The sequence below is a fragment of the Lissotriton vulgaris genome, chromosome 6 (assembly GCF_964263255.1).
Source record: "Lissotriton vulgaris chromosome 6, aLisVul1.2, whole genome shotgun sequence".
NCBI classification, from domain to species: domain Eukaryota; kingdom Metazoa; phylum Chordata; class Amphibia; order Caudata; family Salamandridae; genus Lissotriton; species Lissotriton vulgaris.
Window position 1 is genome coordinate 758768246 of NC_141694.1, and position 19210 is coordinate 758787455.

Genomic DNA, 19210 nt, shown 5'->3' on the forward strand with positions numbered 1-19210 from the left:
TAAACTTTAAAATACTGTTTTTATAAGTTCTACTAGGAATTCCTGTGATTCAACAGAGGACTAAGCTCCTGTGAGGACTGATTCTGAGAGTATATTTCATATGTATATAAATATTAATGTACACAATGTATAGGGTATGAGAGTGCTACTATGCAAATATATTGCTAGGGGAGGGACTCACAAGGTTTTAATGGTGATTCTAATTTTACATCAGTCAAACAGAAAAAAGGGTCATCCTCCACAAAATAATGAATTATGTCACAGCCTGTGGTAGTTGTGCTAAATGTAGAAAAATGTGTAATGTAATGTATATGCATTTAGCAATATATTTATGTTTCTTGATGTTTGATTGTAGGAATCCCCAATACCCTGTCAAACATCGAGTGTTGGTTATATAGAGATATCACTGATTTTTCGCAATTCCAGTTATGCTTCATGTCCCAAAGGCAAGTTACTTAAGGCATCTCTTTGTAGAGATCTACTACAATGTGCAAACCGCCTTGACCCTAGAAGTGAAATGCATAGTGGCATTCCCGGTCTCTATTTTCTCTTTGATCCTATTTCCCTTTCCCCTCTTCGATCACTGGCTCTCACGCTCTAGTATATGTAGTGATTAGTGGTGATGATTAGAGGGTGAAAAATACATTGTTATTTGGATCTTGCCTACAAGGTTAGTCCAAACCCTTAAAAATGGTATTGGGAAATCTTCTGCAAAAAAATCCATCTCTCTAGTCCCATAAGAGACCCTTTGCTGCAGAACGTCGATGGGGAAGTCTGAGAACTTCAGATTGCTTTACTGTCACAGCTGGGTATGTGCTTACTGGAGAAGGTAGGCAGATATAGGAGGACTGTATCTCCATCTTTAATCAAAAACATGATCAGATTTCCAAGGTTTTAACATTTATATTTTTTCCTCCTGACATTTGACATGTTTGTACATGATTTATACTACCAAGGGTGACACTGTATTCATTACTGGGATGAGTCACACTTTCCTTGGGAACTTAAGAATGAAACTGAACAAAGCTTCACAGTATCCAGTCAATGACTAGTACTTAGAGGACATTGTTTTTGCCCTCAATTTTTACTGCTTGAGGTCAAGTCTTGGTAGTGATATGTCCTGGCATGAGGAAGACTTACAGGATTTACCATATTTAGGATCAAAAATTGCTTAAGATCTGGCAAATGTCATGTTTAGCGTGCTCTACCGGCTCGTTGGTCTGGTAGGTCAAGGGAGTTCTTGCTGTTATCAATAGATTTCTTGGCTAATACAGAATTAGACAATGCATAGTTTTTAAATATTGCGTATGTTCCTGACTTTGGCATATGTCAAAAAATGACCTGTGCACTATTAGCAGTGATTCACCCCCAACTTAGTGATCTATGATAATATATAATTTATTGTGCGGACTACATTACCTACACTCACACATATTTGGTATTGTCAGACTCCAGACAATATTAGTGTCATTTCATTGGCCCATGTTCTGTTATTTAGGTTTTCCAATGTGAAACGCAACACAAAATTGAACAAATTTGTTAAAAAAATGAAAAGAAATCCACAGTTTTCATTATATCTTTAGGTTGTAATGAGATACTGACTTTTGTTTAGCACCAATACCTAAACCGAATGTGCCAGAAAACAAACTTAGGGGCCGATTAGTATTGCGGTGAATCCGCATCCTCCGGGCCAGCGGAAGCCACCGCTGGCCCGGAGGATGCGGATTCACCGCTGCGGTGATTGCAAAGACCCCCCGCCAGATTAGGATGGCAGGGGGGTCATCTGCGGACGTGAAGACCGTCCGCCGCTTTTCCGCCGCGGTCCCGCGGTGGAAAAGCTCTAATATGGTGGCGGTGTCTATCAGACACCGCCAGCCATATTAGGATTCATGCGGAAACATGCTTTTCCATGGCAGGTTTTCTGCCGTGGAAAAGCATGTGGTCTTTGGTATTTGGGGGCCCTTTTGCGGGCCCCCAGGGTGTTGGGGAGTGGGGGGTACACATGGGGGGTACCTATGGTACCCCCCAGCATTTACATGCACAAAGCGGCAGGCACTGCGCGGTGCCTGCTGCTTTGTGCATGTAAATGTTAAACATGCATTTTTAACCTTGCGCCGGGTGCTGCTTCAAGAAGCACCCGCTGCAAGGTTAAAGGAACAGAATGTGACCGCCAGGGTGGCGGTCACATCCTAATTTGCATGGAGGGACCGCCACTGCCCATGCGGACGGCCCATCTTCCTCCGGGGTTAGCTGACAATCGCAGGTCGGTCCGCCATCCTAATGACCCCCATAGTTTGTTAGGGTGCACAAAGAGACAAAAGAGGAACATGTGTTTACACATCTTAATGACAATTATTTGAAAGTTGCTGGTTTTCTCCATGCAAATTGCACCAGAGTTTTCTTGTTAAAATCATGTGGGGAAAATCAATGACTGCAGAAAAGTTTGCAAATCTTGGAACCTCGAGGCAAGTGAAAACTCCCATTTACAACCCGGTCTGGATACTCTGACCAGTCAGCTTGCAGGCTTGACTGTCCATCAGGGCCGGACTGGGAACCCAAAGCCGCCCTGGTAACTTTGTATGATCAGCCTCCCCTCCCTTCCCCCCCACCCCCAGGGTTGGGACACAGGGGGTGCAAGAATAAAGCACTGCTAATTTTGTTACTGGGGGCCGATGTTTCCCAGTAGCAAAAAAACATCCCCACTGCTGCAAAACCGTCCCCCATCCTTCCAGCCTCCCGGGAAAATGCCAGATGCCCACACGGCCAGTCCGGCCCTGCCGTCCATGCACATCAATCACTACACTTACCAGCCAATCACAGATGGAACAGATCCTTTCTCAAGCATCCCTACATGTTATACCAAAGGAATCTCATGAGGTAAGGCTCTTTCCCACCAGAGTAGAAAGCAAATATGCACCAGTTGGCCATGCCTTCAAATTACTCATGCAATGTTTTAAATGAAATGTACTTCGTTTGTGATCTCAAAGTTATGAACTTGGCTGCATCTGGTTCCAAATCTGCAGAGAAAACAATACTCCATGAGATAAGAAATCTTTTACATGGGAATATTTCTAGGTCTGACTCAAACCTAGAAAAACATAATTCATGGTGCATAACTTAAATGAGATTCGGAAAGATAAAAATAGCTACATCCAATACGTTCTCACTTAAAAAAGCTAAACAATGCATGCATGAGTTGGGAAATGATGAACTCGAATTAAAGAGTGTGATTATCAAAGTGTGCACTGCACACAATATTAGACTGACAGTGCACACTGACGCACGGAAAAAATATAAAAGTGCAATCATCGCAGCAAAATCCTCACACATTTCTTGAAAGGATTCTCGTTGCCCCTAATAAATCCAAAGAGATCTTCAGAGTGATGAGTGAGCTCACGTCCGACGCTAGAACCCTCCCTTCCCAGGCCCCTACCCAAGAGTCCTGCAACGCTTTAAATAGTTTTTTCATAGAAAAAATAGTTAAGATCAAGAATGCCATCCCCTCCATTCCTCCCGCTGCTGAGTCAGCTTCCTCCCCTGAAAACCCATTCTCACTATCATGCTTCCCCACCCTTGACTCCCCCACCCTGGCAAAACTCGCTGGTTGAGTCAAATCCGGATCGTCCAATGACTGCTGCCCTCCCTCTGTTCTTGGCGACATCTGCAAGGCTCTGCCAGATTGTATTCTGCCTCTGTTAAACACTTCTCTTGAAACAGGCACGGTACCTAACTCTTTCAAAGAGGCTGTCCTGGTACCCCTATTGAAAAAACCCGGAGCCGACCCGGAGGACCTTGCCAACTATCGGCCTATCTCTCTCCTGCCCTACCTATCCAAACTTTTGGAGGCACATGTCACCAGCTGCCTCTCTCATTTCATTGAGCGCACCAACTTTCTCGAACCTAATCAAGCCGGTTTTAGACCTGCCCACTCCACCGAGGCTGTGATCCTGGCAGTTATGGATTCCTTAAGGGGCAACGCCGATAAAGGGTCTCCTCAGGCACTCGTCCTACTGGATCTGTCGGCATCGTTCGACACGGTTGATCATAACATCCTTCTTCACCGCGTCGAACAAGCCGGCATCCGGGGCTTGGCCCAGGCCTGGATTAAATCCTTCTTGACATGCAGAACCCAGGCGGTGCGTCTAGGCCCTTTCACGGCCGCTAAGGAGCCATCCATCTGAGGAGTGCCCCAGGGATCCTCTCTGTCCCCCCTGCTTTTTAATCTCTACCTCCGACCGCTTATTCATTCCTTGAAGAGGTGGGACATCACCGTCTTCAATTATGCAGACGATCTGCAAATCATCTTTCCCCTCAACTCTCCTAACGCAGCCTTGGATTGTCAAGCGGTCATGTTACATATCCAGCAATGGATGAACTTCAACCAGCTCAAGTTGAACCCGGGGAAAACCGAGCTAATCCTCCCGGGTAACAGCCCCATTCATTGGGGCCCACAGTTCTGGCCGACGGAGCTTAGTTCCCCACCTGTCCCGGCGAAGTCAGCCAAGAGTCTCGGCGTCGTCATAGACACTGAGCTCTCTCTTAAGCCTCAGGTGGGTGCTGTTGTATCATCTTGCATGTTCCAGCTCAGAAAAATCAGGAAAGTCTCCCATCTCCTTACACCTGAGGCCCTGATTCAAGTCCTGATTGCCCTAGTGCTCTCCCGCCTGGATTTTTCCAACTCTCTGTACCACGGCCTACCCAATCACCTTCTTCATAGGCTTCAAATTGTACAGAACCAGGCGGCCAGACTGGCTCATAAAATCCCGAAATGGCAGTCGGCGAAACCACTACTTCGCAAACTCCACTGGCTGCCGGTCGAACATAGGGCTGCGTTCAAGATCGGCTGCCTTACATTCAAGGCTATGCTTGGAACTTCCCCTTTCTTCCTCAAATCCTTAGTCATCCCCTACCGTCCGACACGCAACCTACGGTCCTCTCATCTCCATCTTTTAGCTGTCCCCCCAATTAAGCTTAAAAAATTTGGTGGCCGTAGATTTGCCCATTTGGCCCCCAAATTCTGGAACTCGTTGTCACGTTCGCTCAAAACTTCTAATTCCCTCCTGGAATTCAGAAAACTCCTGAAAACCAGTCTTTTCACACAATCTGGCTAGCTCCACCTCTCTCTACATCTCTCAGCACCCAGTCAGCGCCAGGAAACGGATGTTCGTCATTACGACGCACACTTTTACAACGCGTTCCATTACAACGCAGTTGTAACAAGACAAGTCGTTACAACGACTTGCGTTGGGGGGGTGCAAATTAAAAAAATTTAATTTACTATTCCAACACCAGTCCCCGAGGATAGTAGGGAAGGTGTTGGGATAGTAAATTAAATGAATTACTATCCTTGAGCGCCCCCCAGCGCAATTCGTTGTAACAACTTTCGTTGTTATGACAGCGTCGTAATGGAACGGCGTTGTAACGGTTGCCTTGTAAACGTCGCATACCCCAGGAAACTTATGGTGACAGAGCGCTATACAAAATCCCATTAAAATAAGATTAAGATAAGATGCCATGCAGTGCACATTCTAAAGAAAATTCATAAAGTGGAGTAATATAGGGTCATTGACACAGGTTTTGACATTCACTTGTTACACTTATGGAAATACTTCATTTTCACCACAATGAACATGGTGGAAGTAGTGTGAGATGTTGGTTGTTTTGCACTACATAGGGATAGGAGGCCTGTAGATGATAGGGCTCTTGGAAAGAAAAAGAGTAGATTCAAATGTCCCTTTTCTATGCATTCCAGAGTTATGCAGTTCACATGTTCTACATTTGTAGGGGTACACACTAAGCATGCTGTCTTTAAAATTGAATACCAATCTCTAAATTATGTATGTGTAGTTTGTGGCAGGAATCCGTGTGACAATAATGATTGTTACATGCCAGAGAGCCCTAAAGGAACTTGAACATGGCTGCATTTCATATTAGAGAATGTGCGTAATGGGCGTAGGACCTGGAAAAGTGGATTTCCTGCTGGAATTGTAATGCTAACAAATGTGTGTTTGATTGACATGCTTTACGTTTAGAAACGTCAAGGTTTTTTTTATAGCACATTTCAAGCTCACATGGCCATGAAGCATCATTTTCCTCTTCTCTGGTGCATGCATTGAACCACAGCTGCGAGGAATGATGGCTTTGCAGAGATCTCTCTTTGAAAGGGAGAAGGAAATAAATAATAATACTTTCCATGGCTCCCACAAGCTACTGCAAAAAATCATTGTCTGCACATTTTTGCAGCAAAAAAAGAAGCTGAAGACAAGTAACTCCTCCTCACTCCAGAAGACATCACTGGTGGTAAATCTATATACCACCCCCGTCCCCCAGGCCCACGCACCAAATTCCTTGCTAACATTAATAACCTTCTAGAAAGTGTAGCAGGAACTCCTCATTTCACCATTCTTGGGGATTTTAATTTTCATTTAGAGGCTGATACTGATAACAATACTGTATCACTCCTTGAAGATATGACAGCTGAAGGACTTAACCAACTTGTCTCGGCACCCACTCATATCGCAGGGCACACCCTGGATGGGATATTTACAAACAATCTAGATATTTCCTATTCCTCACAATTGCCTCTCACCTGGACAGATCATTCAGCGGTATTTTTTGCCATTAGGCTTAACAATCCCACAGCTCCTCCGATGAAATCTGCGTTTCCAGTTACGTCCAGGAACTGGAAAAACATCAATATCCCTCATTTATCAGCCACTCTGGCCTCATCATTGGATACAATCGAAACAGAATCAGATATAGCTTCTAATAACTATATTTCACAACTTAATAATGCTCTAGATGTCTTTGCACCACCAAAAGTTATGTTTCGAAATCGCACTTCGCCCTCAGCCCCCTGGTTTTCTGAAAACCTGCGCCTACAGAGACAATTTTGTAGGAACTTAGAGAGACACTGGCGGAGACATTACAACCTCACAGATAAACTCATATATAAAAGTGCCCTCCATAAATATAAGCAGCAGCTAATTACAGAAAAAAGTAGCTATTATGTCACCCAGATTGAGTCAGCAGAAAATTCCACCAAAAAGCTTTTTTATGTAGTCAACCATCTGACTAATCCTCCTATTCCACCAGAGAAAACTTCCCAACAGCTGTGCATATTCTCTGCTTTCTCTCCTCAAGCTATGTCTGTAGCTAAATCCCCAGTCCCCAATCATTTCCCTATTTCTCCGTCTTTTTCTTTTTTTCATTCAGTTACACTCGAACAAATTTCACATCTTGTCACCACCATTAAATCAGGCTCACCATTAGACCCTTGTCCTCCTTCTATTCTCAACCTCATTCCTGAGGCGTTCTCACCTGCAATAGCCACCATCTGCAATAATATGTTCCAGGCAGGTACCTACCAGTCGGTATGGAAAAAAGCGATCATCAGACCCCTTTTAAAAAAAACCTCCCTTGACCCTACAGACCCTGCTAGTTTCAGACCAATTGCATGTTTACCCTTTCCATCCAAAAAGCCTTATGAATCAACAACTATCAGATTTTATTGGTACTCATAACCTATTGGATGACACCCAATTCGGCTTCAGGAATGCACATGGAACTGAAACAGCACTCATTAAAGCAGCAGATGAAATTAGATACACACTAGACAAGGGAGGAGCAGCAGTCCCGATATTGCTGGACTTGTCAGCGGCTTTCGACACGGTCGATCACAACATCTTGATCGACTGTGTCGCAGCCATAGGGGTGAAACACAAAGCCAAGGCCTTGATTGCATCCTTTTTGCATAACCGGTCTCAAACTGTTAAACTGGGTTCTTTTTATTCATCTCCTCTTTCCCTTCCCTGCGGTGTTCCACAGGGCTCCTCGCTAAGTCCGACTCTTTTTAACATCTATGTGTCGGACTTGGCGAGGGTATTAAAGGAATATGACATCAGCCTTACCACCTATGCTGATGATACTCAGTTAGTCCTTTCAATACACCGGGATGGAGACAGGGTGGCCACCAATTTTCGGGAAGCAATGTTGTCCATCAGCTCATGGATGGCGGCCAACTGTCTCAAACTGAATTCCAACAAGACCGAGATTATGTTGTTTGGCAAGTTAGAACCCTGCTGGTCCCCTCAGTGGTGGCCAAGTGAACTAGGCCCCCTGCCTATACCTGTCAAAAAAGTAAGAAACCTTGGAGTCATCTTCGATGATCGGCTTCTCTTCAACCACCATGTAAATAATGTTGTCTCCTCATCCTTTTTCACCTTGAGGAAAATTTAAAAAATTCTACCCTACATACCCATTTCGGCGGCAAAGACCCTTATCACCTCCCTGGTATTTTCACGAACTGATTACTGTAATGCCCTTCTCCCTAATGCTCAGGCAAAAGTGCCTAATAAACTTCAGTTGGTGCAGAACGCTGCGGCCAGGGTACTGCTCAACATTCCAAAACATCACTCCATTTCCCCTTTTATTCACAATTTGCACTGGCTCCCAGTGAGAAGTCGCAAAAAGTTCAAGGCTCTATGTATAGCTTATAAAGCTATTAACAATACAGGACCTCAGTTCCTCAAATCAGCATTTAAACCTCCGGAGGTACCAAGAACTCTCCGTTCATCTTCAGCCCATCTTTTGAACGTCCCACCCACAAGAAAGGTCAACTGGGGTGACAGACGCTTCATAGTGGCTACTGCCAGACTGTGGAACTCACTCCCTATGTGTATTAAGATCTGCCCCACGCTATTTAGTTTTAGGAAACAACTTAAGACCTGGTTGTTTACACAATAGATGCTTTAGTTTGTGCAGTTTCTGATCTTTATAGCGCCGAGACACCTCCGGGTATTTGCGCGCTAAACAAATTGCAAAAATAAATAAATAAATAAATATAGAGTACCAGTGCAGGGGCAGGTTTGGACGCATGGACCATTTGCTGAGGGGAGATGCTTAATGGCAAAATATTGACTGCTGACCCAATGACAGCATAATGTATGCAGGAAATCTATACATGGCTTTGCATAGTAAAATCTTAAACAAGTAATGCAGCAGTATTAGTTGGATGGTAGGGAATGTTGGGATTCTTTATAGACTAAAGGCCAGATGTATCAACATTGTATTGTGTGAGTCCTTAATAGCGTTTTTTACCAATTTGCTATTATGGACTTGTAAAATGCGTTGTATGTAGGTTTCGCAAATAAAATTGTGATTCCTATGCATTCCTTATTTGCGACTCGCAAATTACGAGTCGCAAATAAGGAATGGCTTCCTATTCATTCCTATGGGCCTAGAGGCCCACATGAATCAATGGGAATTGCATGCGCAATTTGCGAGTACCCAATAGATACTCACAAATTGCGCATGCAATTTCAAGGGTGCAAGGGTGCCAAATGGACACTCTGTTGCACCCCTGAAATATGCATGTTTGCACATGTGGCGAACATACATGCCCTAAGGACATGTATGCATGCCACATAGCACCTAGAGAAATGCAAAAAAGTGCATTTATCTTGAAATTTGCAAATTACCATCAACTAAAAGTTGGTGGTAATTTGCGATTCCTTAAAGTCAGGTCACAATTTTTTTTGCTTCCTGCATTGCTTTAAGGAATCGCAATGTGCGATTCCTTAAATGCATTCACACAAAAGGTAATTGCAAACATTGCAATTCCCTATTTTGCGAATGCCTTTTAAGATGATACACCCCAAAAGGCTTTTTACCATTCACAAACGGGCCATTAAGCAAATTGCCCCGCTTGCGAATGGTAAAAAGCTTGATACATATAGCCCTAAAAAATTAGGGGTGCGTGAGGAAATATGATCAGGGCTTATCTAACCTTCGACTTGATCTGCCTATTATTTAGTACATTACTTATAATAATTATGATCATTTTGATTTAATTAATATGAAGACAAATACAGCTTATTCATAGTATATATACATCCTCATGCTTAAAAACTTTCTTTTTCTCACCTACTGGATCACAAAACCCACCCCACCGGTCCTCTCCACCTCCATTTACATTAAAATGATTTTGAACACTGAAGTGGAAAAGGGTCACCAAGAGAACCTACAGCATTTAATACTAACCATTGTGTGAACATACCGATTTGTGGTATAAAGGTCGGGCTCCAGTTATTAAAACCTGCAGATAGGTCTGTCTGACTTTTAATACTCCCATTATAATAGAGCATCATTCACTAGAGGAGTAGTGAGAAACACATGACAGTTCTCCATTTCACTGGAAAGGGTGCATTTCATTTTTGGGGCTAATTTTATCTAGGATGCTTGATTCCGGTCCAGGGAAGACATGGCTTGGCAGTGCGGTCTGGACTGTTCCCATGAGGCACAGGGTCAAGACTGATTTGTATATGGCCATATCTGAACTGGCGTGGCTTGGTGAGCAAAATAACGATGGATTAAACCCAGATCTTTGACTGGGGGTGAATGTTTTGCCACTGTGCAACATTCCGTCCATCATCTTGTGTGTTTTGCCGTTCACCCTATGTGGGAAGGGTATGCCCAGACGTGGGTCCTGTGCTCACTACGCCACTGGAGTCAAGCTATCCTGGCTGAAGACGGCTGATAGCCAGAAACCGGTCCTAGGATGCTTGATTCCGGTCCAGGAAAGACATGGTTTAGCAGTTCGGGCTGGACTGTTCCAATGAGTCACAGGGTCAAGACTGATTTGCATATGGCCATGTCTGAACTGGGGTGGCTTGGTGAGTAAAATAACGATGGATTAAACCCAGATCTGTGACTGGGGATGAACGTTTTGCCATTGTGCAACATTCCATTCATCATCTTGTGTTTTTTGCTAACTTTTAATACTCCCATTATAATAGAGCATCGTTCTCTAGAGGAGTAGTGAGAAACACATGACAGTTCTCAGTTTCTCTGGAAAGGGTGCATTTCATTTTTGGGGCTAATGGTATCTATCAGGTGTGAACCTAACAACTTTGAGATGAACACAACACATGTGTAGATTAGTTGTAACTTGTAACAGTGTTGCAATGTATTCACATGAGTAGGCCTCACTGGATCATTGTGTAATTGGGATTTTGTCGTGCTTGTTTACTTATCTAACACTTTATTCCTCCTTCTTAAGGATGTATTTTTGTTCAACTGAGAACTCAAAGAGACTGCAGCAGAAATCCTGAGGCTGTCACTGCAGGCCCAACTAGCCGTGAGGCTCTTGTGCTAAGGTTTTTGGAAAAAGATCTTCTGGCATGAGGGGGCTCTAATTATATGTTCTGACACATTCTACACTTGCATATTTGTTTACTGAAGTTGCAGGCCAAACCCAGTATCTATCTTTATCTCTGTTTATCCTGAGAAGGAGTCCAAAATGCTGGGTGTTCTAGTACAGAATATCTTTTATCATTTTACCATTGCCATACAATTTTCCAATGAGTCACCTGCCCCTACCACCTTACATTGTCAAAAGGTCAAGTCATAACAGTGCACCCACCAAACATGCCATCCCAGAGCTGCCCTGGAGGAAAGGAAGCATTCTGAATATTTCACTTACTTTGGAGTAGTCATCTAGTTTTTGGCCATCAGACTCACGTATTTCTTCACCAATGACGTCCTGTTTATGGTGAGAAGATATTCAGTGCTAAATTAAATCACATCTTGAAGACGTTTAGTACCAGCAAGGTTTAACCATGCAACAATGTGCTGTAGCTTCAAAGTATTACCACTCTGCCAGTCGAAGAGACTGATCACTGGAAGACGCCACGCGCATCTGCTCCAGTAGCAAAAATTGAATAGTTATTTAAGCTTATGTAACTTCTCAAGTGGCTTGGAGTAGTAGCACTTCGTAAGAGTGGTGGGCAGTTGTTTTGACCTGTCTCAAACCAGAAGATCATTACTTTTCTTGACTAGGGATAAACTATGCTCAATTGCCTTGATACCCTTTACTTTGATATGGTTCTTCCACTCAATGAAAACAAGAGAAAGGGGAGAGCAACACCAAAATATTGTGATAGAATTTCTTTTTAACTGGGGTACATTTTGTTCCCCGAAACGAGAAGAGATTGAATCGTATTCAAGAACTCTTTCAGAACAAATAGTAGCCCAACCAGTAAGTATAAAAGCCATTGGTCTTATTAGAAAAGGAATGGATGATATGTATTAAATGTGCAGGATTGTTTTGGTTGTATTACATTCTACCTCAACACTGCAGGTGTCTTCATGTATTGTTATGTGTGGTGGAGCACCACTGATTTATACTTCACCCATTAAATAATACCTCGGAGGCAACTATTTTTAGGATGGTCAATTGATGCTACTAGGTGCAAGATATGTACATCCTCAACTTCTGTGTAACTGGTTTACAAAAGGAACCATGAAAGATCCATGTCTCCCACCACAATGTTTGCACCCTGCTATAAGTCCAGGTTTGAATGTTAAGCATAAATTCATATTTCCACTTGTCATCAAAGCCTCGATAAATACTGAGAGGTCGCGTGTCTCCCATATGAGAGAACAGTATTAAGGAAATGTCATAGAGTAGCTTGCTTTGATCAATGAGACCAACCCTTTTTTGGGGGGAGAGTGATCCCGATCATCTATTTGTACTTGTTTTATTTCTTGCTGCATAAGGTAGTCTTTGGATTAGGAGTGTCCATCACAGGTCCATGATGGTCAAAGCTGTGCTAGGTTTTCAGGATAGCCATTGACAATGTGAATTCATTCTATTTAGGGACACTGCATGCAATTTTATCCTATGTGGATATCCCACAAGTTGGCATGTATCCGTCTTGCCTGAGTCTATGCTGAATACTCTTGAAGCCTTAATGTATAGCCATCTATGAATACACTGATTTCCAGCATTCAATGTGACCGTGTGTTTTCTTCAATTGTCCTCATCGCTCTGCAGATATTTCAGGTGGCGGACTTTAGAAGGAACCTTTTTGCGAGGGAACTCTTCCTGCCCTCTCTGCCTTATGTCACATAGAGAAAGGACAGGGCAATATTGTCTGTATGCAGAATTGGCTGAAGATTTTTTGGGCTTTCACAATGGAGTGCCCCAGGTCCTGGTGTGAAGAGATGCCAGTCTAATTCCATATTAAGCCCCACATATGACCATCCTTGACTCTCTAACCTTTTTAGCGTTATCTGTCCTCTTGAATTACTACCTCCCTGAGCCAGCTAGAGGCTTTTAATCCTTTGGGAACCATTTTTCTACCTGAGAACAAGCGACCCTAAGTGATTCTGACTTCAGTAACTGGCTGGAAACACTTGATGACTTTTAAACCACTGATTCACAGACTCCTTCTTTTCACATGTCCTCTCCTCCCTCACATTGTCTTCTTACCAAGTCAAAAGACGTTGCGTAGGCATTCATCAGTCAAGACATTTCATATTGCATCTGTAAAATGCTATTCTATAGGGGATTATAGGCTGCTTTCTCAAATATTGACAGTTACTTTTTCTCTGGTAATGCTCACTGCATAACCTTCTGGGCTTCTTTTATCTTATACAATCATCCTGATGCATAATGGCAATGCTGTTAGATTTGTTAAGCATAAACCTGTGTCACACTCCTTCAGGACATTTTGTTCTGTTCAGTGGTTCCTGTTTTGCCATTTAATGAATATAGATGCAACATTTGCGGAACAAAGGGACATCTTTATTCTTCTAGTTGAGATTGACCTCATAGTAAACAACCATTAGAGTGAACAAGAAAAAAGGCGCTTTAATTCTGGTATTTCCACCACATTAAAAATGACCTTGCTTATTGAAGGCTGCATCCTAGTATCCATAATGTAAGCAGGAAAAATATATAAAAAGGTGCCCTCTTGTTCACATTGAGTGTGCGGCAACAGTTCTACTGCAGCAATTTCCGTATCCGTTTATGAGCAGAGAAAATACTTAAAATTGCTGCATGAGATTGAATCTCATTGCTCCTTACCCCTTTCCATTCCTTAAATTCACTTTTCACCCCTCCCCCGGAGCTGAAGCGACAGAGAGCATTGGTGAGTGCAGGGGCCGGAAATACCCTAAATTACTTGACTTTGGGAAATAATACGCAAGAAGTGGTCTCTCCGTACTAATTAAGGTGTGTTTCAAAACCCAAGCTCTCCAGTTGAAACATCACAATTAAGAGGCATATGTATGAATAAGCCCTTTTGCGATTCCTTAATAGCGATTTTTAGCGAATTGCTATTAAGGAATCATAAAATGCTATGTATGTAGGAATCGCAATAATAATTGCGATTCCTTAATATTCCTTAATTGCGAATCGCAATTTGCAATTAAGGAACACGCTCCCATTCATTCCTATGGGCTAGGAGGCCCATAGGAATGAATAGGAAGACATTCTCAATTTGCGATTCGCAATTGGAGAATTGCAAATGGAGAATGCAATTTCAAGGATGCCGGGGTGTCAAAGAGACACCCTGTTGCACCCCTAAAATATGTATGTGTACACATGTGGCGCCCAAGAGCATGTATGTCTGCCACATGGCACTTTGCAAAATGCACAAAAGTGCATTTTTCAAAGAAATCGCAAATTACCACCAACTTGAAGTTGGTGGTAATTTGCGATTTCTTATGGCCAAATTGCACTTTTCTGTGCTTCATACATTCATAAATAGAGAATCGCAAATTTTGCAATTCTCTAATTTGCAATGCCCTTCTGGGATGATACATCCCAAAAGGCCGTTTTTCCGTTCGCAAACGGGCCGATTCTGAGAATCGGGCCGTTTGCGAACGGGAAAAGGGCTTGATACATTTGCCCCTAAGTCATTGAGTGAGGTGGTAATTGCAGTAGTGGCCTAGCTGAAATAAATAGGGTATTCACAATGAGGGCCTAAATCGGTTAATATGTTAAAAATCGTCAAAAGACCGAAATATAACAATGATGAAATGTATCTATTTCTTTGTCTTAATTTTTCAGTAGTCTAGTGCTCAAACTAATTTACTGGTACTCATGAAAATAGGTGGGGTATGAGAATTGGCAAAATCATTTTGAGCTCCACTGGTAACCCAATCTCGAATAACTTCTTTTTTTGTGAGAGTGAGTTTATATTTGGAAATATTGTCAGTCTCCCTACCCAGGACTTCCATCTGTTGACTACTCTAACAACTGTCAACAAAAAAAAGCTGTGACCGGCTACTTGCTGCCTTTATATCCACAATTAGGATGAGCAATGTGTACCTGTCGGGCATGGGTATGCACAAACTTTACCTGGGGTCGAAAAAAGCACTGTCTGTGGCAAGCCTGAGGGCCGCACCAATGCCAGTAATGTGAGGGTCGGGGTGATAAAAGGTGGGCTTAGGAGGATGCATAGCAGATGCATGGTGTGGACAACAAATCAAGCCTTCACGCCACCATAGCTCTATTCTCGGGCAACAAGAATTAAAGTCAAACCATTAACTTCTATGTAAAACATGAGAGGGAAACAGATGCTCATCTGGTGGCTGAGTTGCAAAATGTGAAACCAGAAAACCGTGTATCAGTCCTGGCTGCTCTACTTGACTTAATTGTGTGATCCTAGGCAATTGATTAATTTCACTTTGCCTCCTATTTCTTCATTACCACCTATATGAGCCCTTAAAATATATGAGTTCAGGATATGTGGTGTACAACACCTTCTCTTGTGTTCCAATTATATTACAACCGAGGCTACACACAAGGTGTACTTGCAAATGACTTGCCTCTTGGTTCACTAATGGCATTGGTTTCAGAATGGGGGCGGCATGAATGTTTCCAAGATCATGTTTTAAAACTTTCACTTCTACTAAATGCCTCTCAATGCAGTGATACAATCTGATCTACTAAGGTAAAACGCTTGTGTAGGTTAATAAAATACACTTTTTTTGAAGTTTGCAGAGAGTTTATCGTGTTTTTACATATTTAGTGCAAGATGTCTTTAAAACTGTTTTCCTAAAGATAAGTTGTCTAGGACACCTTCTTTTCTTCTTTACATTTATTTTAGTCAATGTGAAAATAAAGTATGCAAGACTGTTTCACAGTCTTCTGAATGTTCTTGCTCTGTCAAGTGAACAACAGCCTACTGCTGGTGTTCACCAGGGGACGAAATTAAAGGTCAGGAGGGCCGCGTGCTGTCCCCTGGCTTTACTTTGGGCATCACTGCTCTAGGGGAAAGATTGAGACTTTGAATTGTTTTAAGCTGCAACATTGGCTACACATTGAACACAGCTGTCTTCTGCCTTCTGCAGTCTATTTATGTTTGCTAAAGATGAATATTGCTCAACGATTTAATGTCTCTTTGACATATGACATATAAACCACTGCTTAGCAACAGGAAAAACAATGATGCTTTACTGGATGCTATAATAAAGGCAGTGCTGAATCACACCAATCTATATATTCTGGGAGACTTTGACATCCACCAGAATCTAACGATAATCCCAACTATCACATCAAAGTTTGAGACTTGTAACCTATAGTCACCTGTAACTGAACCAATTTACAAACCTTTAGGATGAACCTACCAGACTGAACAAATATCTACCCTGTGGGAAGGTTGAGTATTATGTGATATTGCTGGTTAGGCTTCCCCATGAAATGCTCTCACAATACCCCAAAGATGGTCTTTGGAGTCACAATAATAAATCCTTAGCTCAATCCTGACAAAATGGCAAAGAGCAGTCCTGCTTTACTATAGGAACATGTGTTAAGCATTTCAGAGTACCAAAACGGATAATAAGTGTTTGACACAACTCGAAAGATATTCAACACCAATTTATAAAAATAAAGCAGATGTTTACATAAACTTAGACTCCAAAATTAACTGAATCAGATAAGTATAAACGGTGTTATGGGTTTCAGAAGCAATATTAAATCAGTGCAAAGCAAAATAGCGCTGCAAATCTTTACCTTGGCGTTCAAAGAGCACTAGTGACAATTGGTTCTTGCAGGTTGAGTTGTGTGGAACCCAATGAGGATAAAGGTGATGCAGGTCCATGGACCAAATAATGATAGTCAGTTAGATTTTACCTGACTTGTGAAGCCGGTGTGTAGAGTTGCACAGGCTGCCCTTGGTGCTGTAGCAGGAGCCCTGGGGGAGCTAGTTTTACCACTCATACGTGCTGGTGGGGAACCAAGTGCAAAAAGTTAATTACGAAGCCGCTGCTGACATTGAATTAAGGATTTATGGTGTTCCCTCAAGGTGCAGCATGGAATAATTGAGGTGGTTGCTGGACTGGCGACCAACAAGCCTTGGCAGTGGTAAGGTCAGCTAAAGATATTTCAACGTCCGTAAGTCCAGGGGATAATGATAGCCGCCTGAAACTTGCAGGTCAGGACTACATTTTCCACAATGCACTTGACCATCTACATTTAGGTGATGGCCAGCAATTATTTGGTTCTGGTATGTTATTTCTATCTGGGGTGTGCAGTAGACTAGTACCACTAGTCCAGGGAACCTGGAGTTCCCTTTGGCTCTCAAAGGGGTCCCTCTGTCTGTTGAACCCAAGCTTTCATCTAGGACTAGTCGCAGTTGTGCAGTCCCATGAAGGTTGCAACAGGTGCAGAGTATCACACCTTTGCTTTGTGCAGTTACTGTTGTCGTACACAGGTTTCTTCTTTGTCCTTTGTTGCAAGTCAGATCAGAACTGAGTTTCTGGTGTCAGTGGTAGCCCTTCAATCCTAGATTTAGGGGCGTTAGGCCTTTTGTTTAGTAATATCACCAATCTTCAGATGCAGAGCACCTTCCTTACCTTTAACTTGGTCTGATCACTTCCTACTCCCCATCATTATATCAGTGCCTGCCTGCCTCCACTTTACAGGCCAGGTGGCTAGAATGTACTATTGGGCACTACCATGCAGAAATAAATGTTTCACAATCATCTTACTTTTTCTCAAATATTGAACATTTCTTTAACTCCTCTAAAGAGATCTTCTAGCTCCTCAAAGATAACACACAGCCTAAATCAGCCGACTAAACCCCTGAAGCCTCCATAGAACACAGCAACAATTTTTCTCTCTTCTTTCAAAAGAAGATAATGGACATCTACTCCTCTTTCCCGATAGTTCAGATATGGGTGACTCTCCAGCTAGAAAGCCCCATCAAGCACAACCAAAAGGGAGTCTCATAGCCTTTCCTAATCTCACTGTGAATATTATTAAAGATGTTGCTTTTAAAAGATTCAAAACAGTTCAGTCTATAGAAAACTATGGATGCATCACATTTAGCACAAAGTACCTGGAAGGCTTCAAAATCCTAGATGAAAACAGGCGCAGAGGAGGTGAGGTGCTTCAAAAGCAAAGCAATGTGTCACTTCATTACTCCCAGGGGAGGTGATGAGTTGGTTCCTTACTGCTTGGGGAGGTGATTAAATATGGGCGTAAAATCCGCTCCGCTCGCGGATTTTGCGGATTTTCGGGAAATTCGCAATCCGCGAGATTAGCCCGCAAAATCCGCTAAATTCACACGCAGCGGATTTTTTCTGGCGTTCATCAGCGTTTGCCGAGTTGTTTTTCTCGATATTTTGCGAGTGCTGCGCCATTTTGGATCTTGCTGCGGGATCCCGCGAGAATTTGGCGAGCGCGATTACGTAATCGCGGCTTGCCAACTTGCACAGCGAGAGTTTGTCAACGCGAGTACGCCGTGATCACGTATCGCGGGACTTCGCAGTTGCGAGCTTGGAGATGCGGCGAGCAGCAACAATCTCGCACTCGCGAAAATATAAAATTTGCAATTCTGCACAAGAAATCCACCAGCAAGCAGCATAAACCTTCTGGAAATGATGATTTTTATCTGAATAACTCCTCAGGTTGACATTTGCCTGTACTTTTTTTGCGAGGAGTCTATTTTGGGCAGGGGGGGGTGGGAGGAAGGAAGTGCCCCACAGTCTTTAACTTCCTGTTCCTGTCCAGCAGGCTCCTCCCAGTGCTTTGTCCATCTCCTGGTCACTTTTCATTTGGATCTGGAGCTGGAAGGATTACTTTTTGTGGATGCTGCTGGATATTTGGATTTGAGGCCTTTTTGACTTTCTTTTGATCACTTTTGGATTAGAAATTTCACAAGTAAGTTTGTTTGGGGCATTACAGTTGCTGCAACTACAATTTTGGAATTTTCTGTTTTGGGGCCTTTTGCCCAGTGGTACTCAGTGGTGGGTGGACTGAGTCTTTCTGTGGGGTGTCTTGAATTTAAACATCATGGAGGGCATGGATGGAATGGGATTGTGCTGATTTTTCAGTGATTTTCGTTTTTTGGGGCTGTACTTGTGGCCTTTTCACCAGGGGTATTGAGTCTTGCATGGGCCTAGTCTTTCTGTGGGG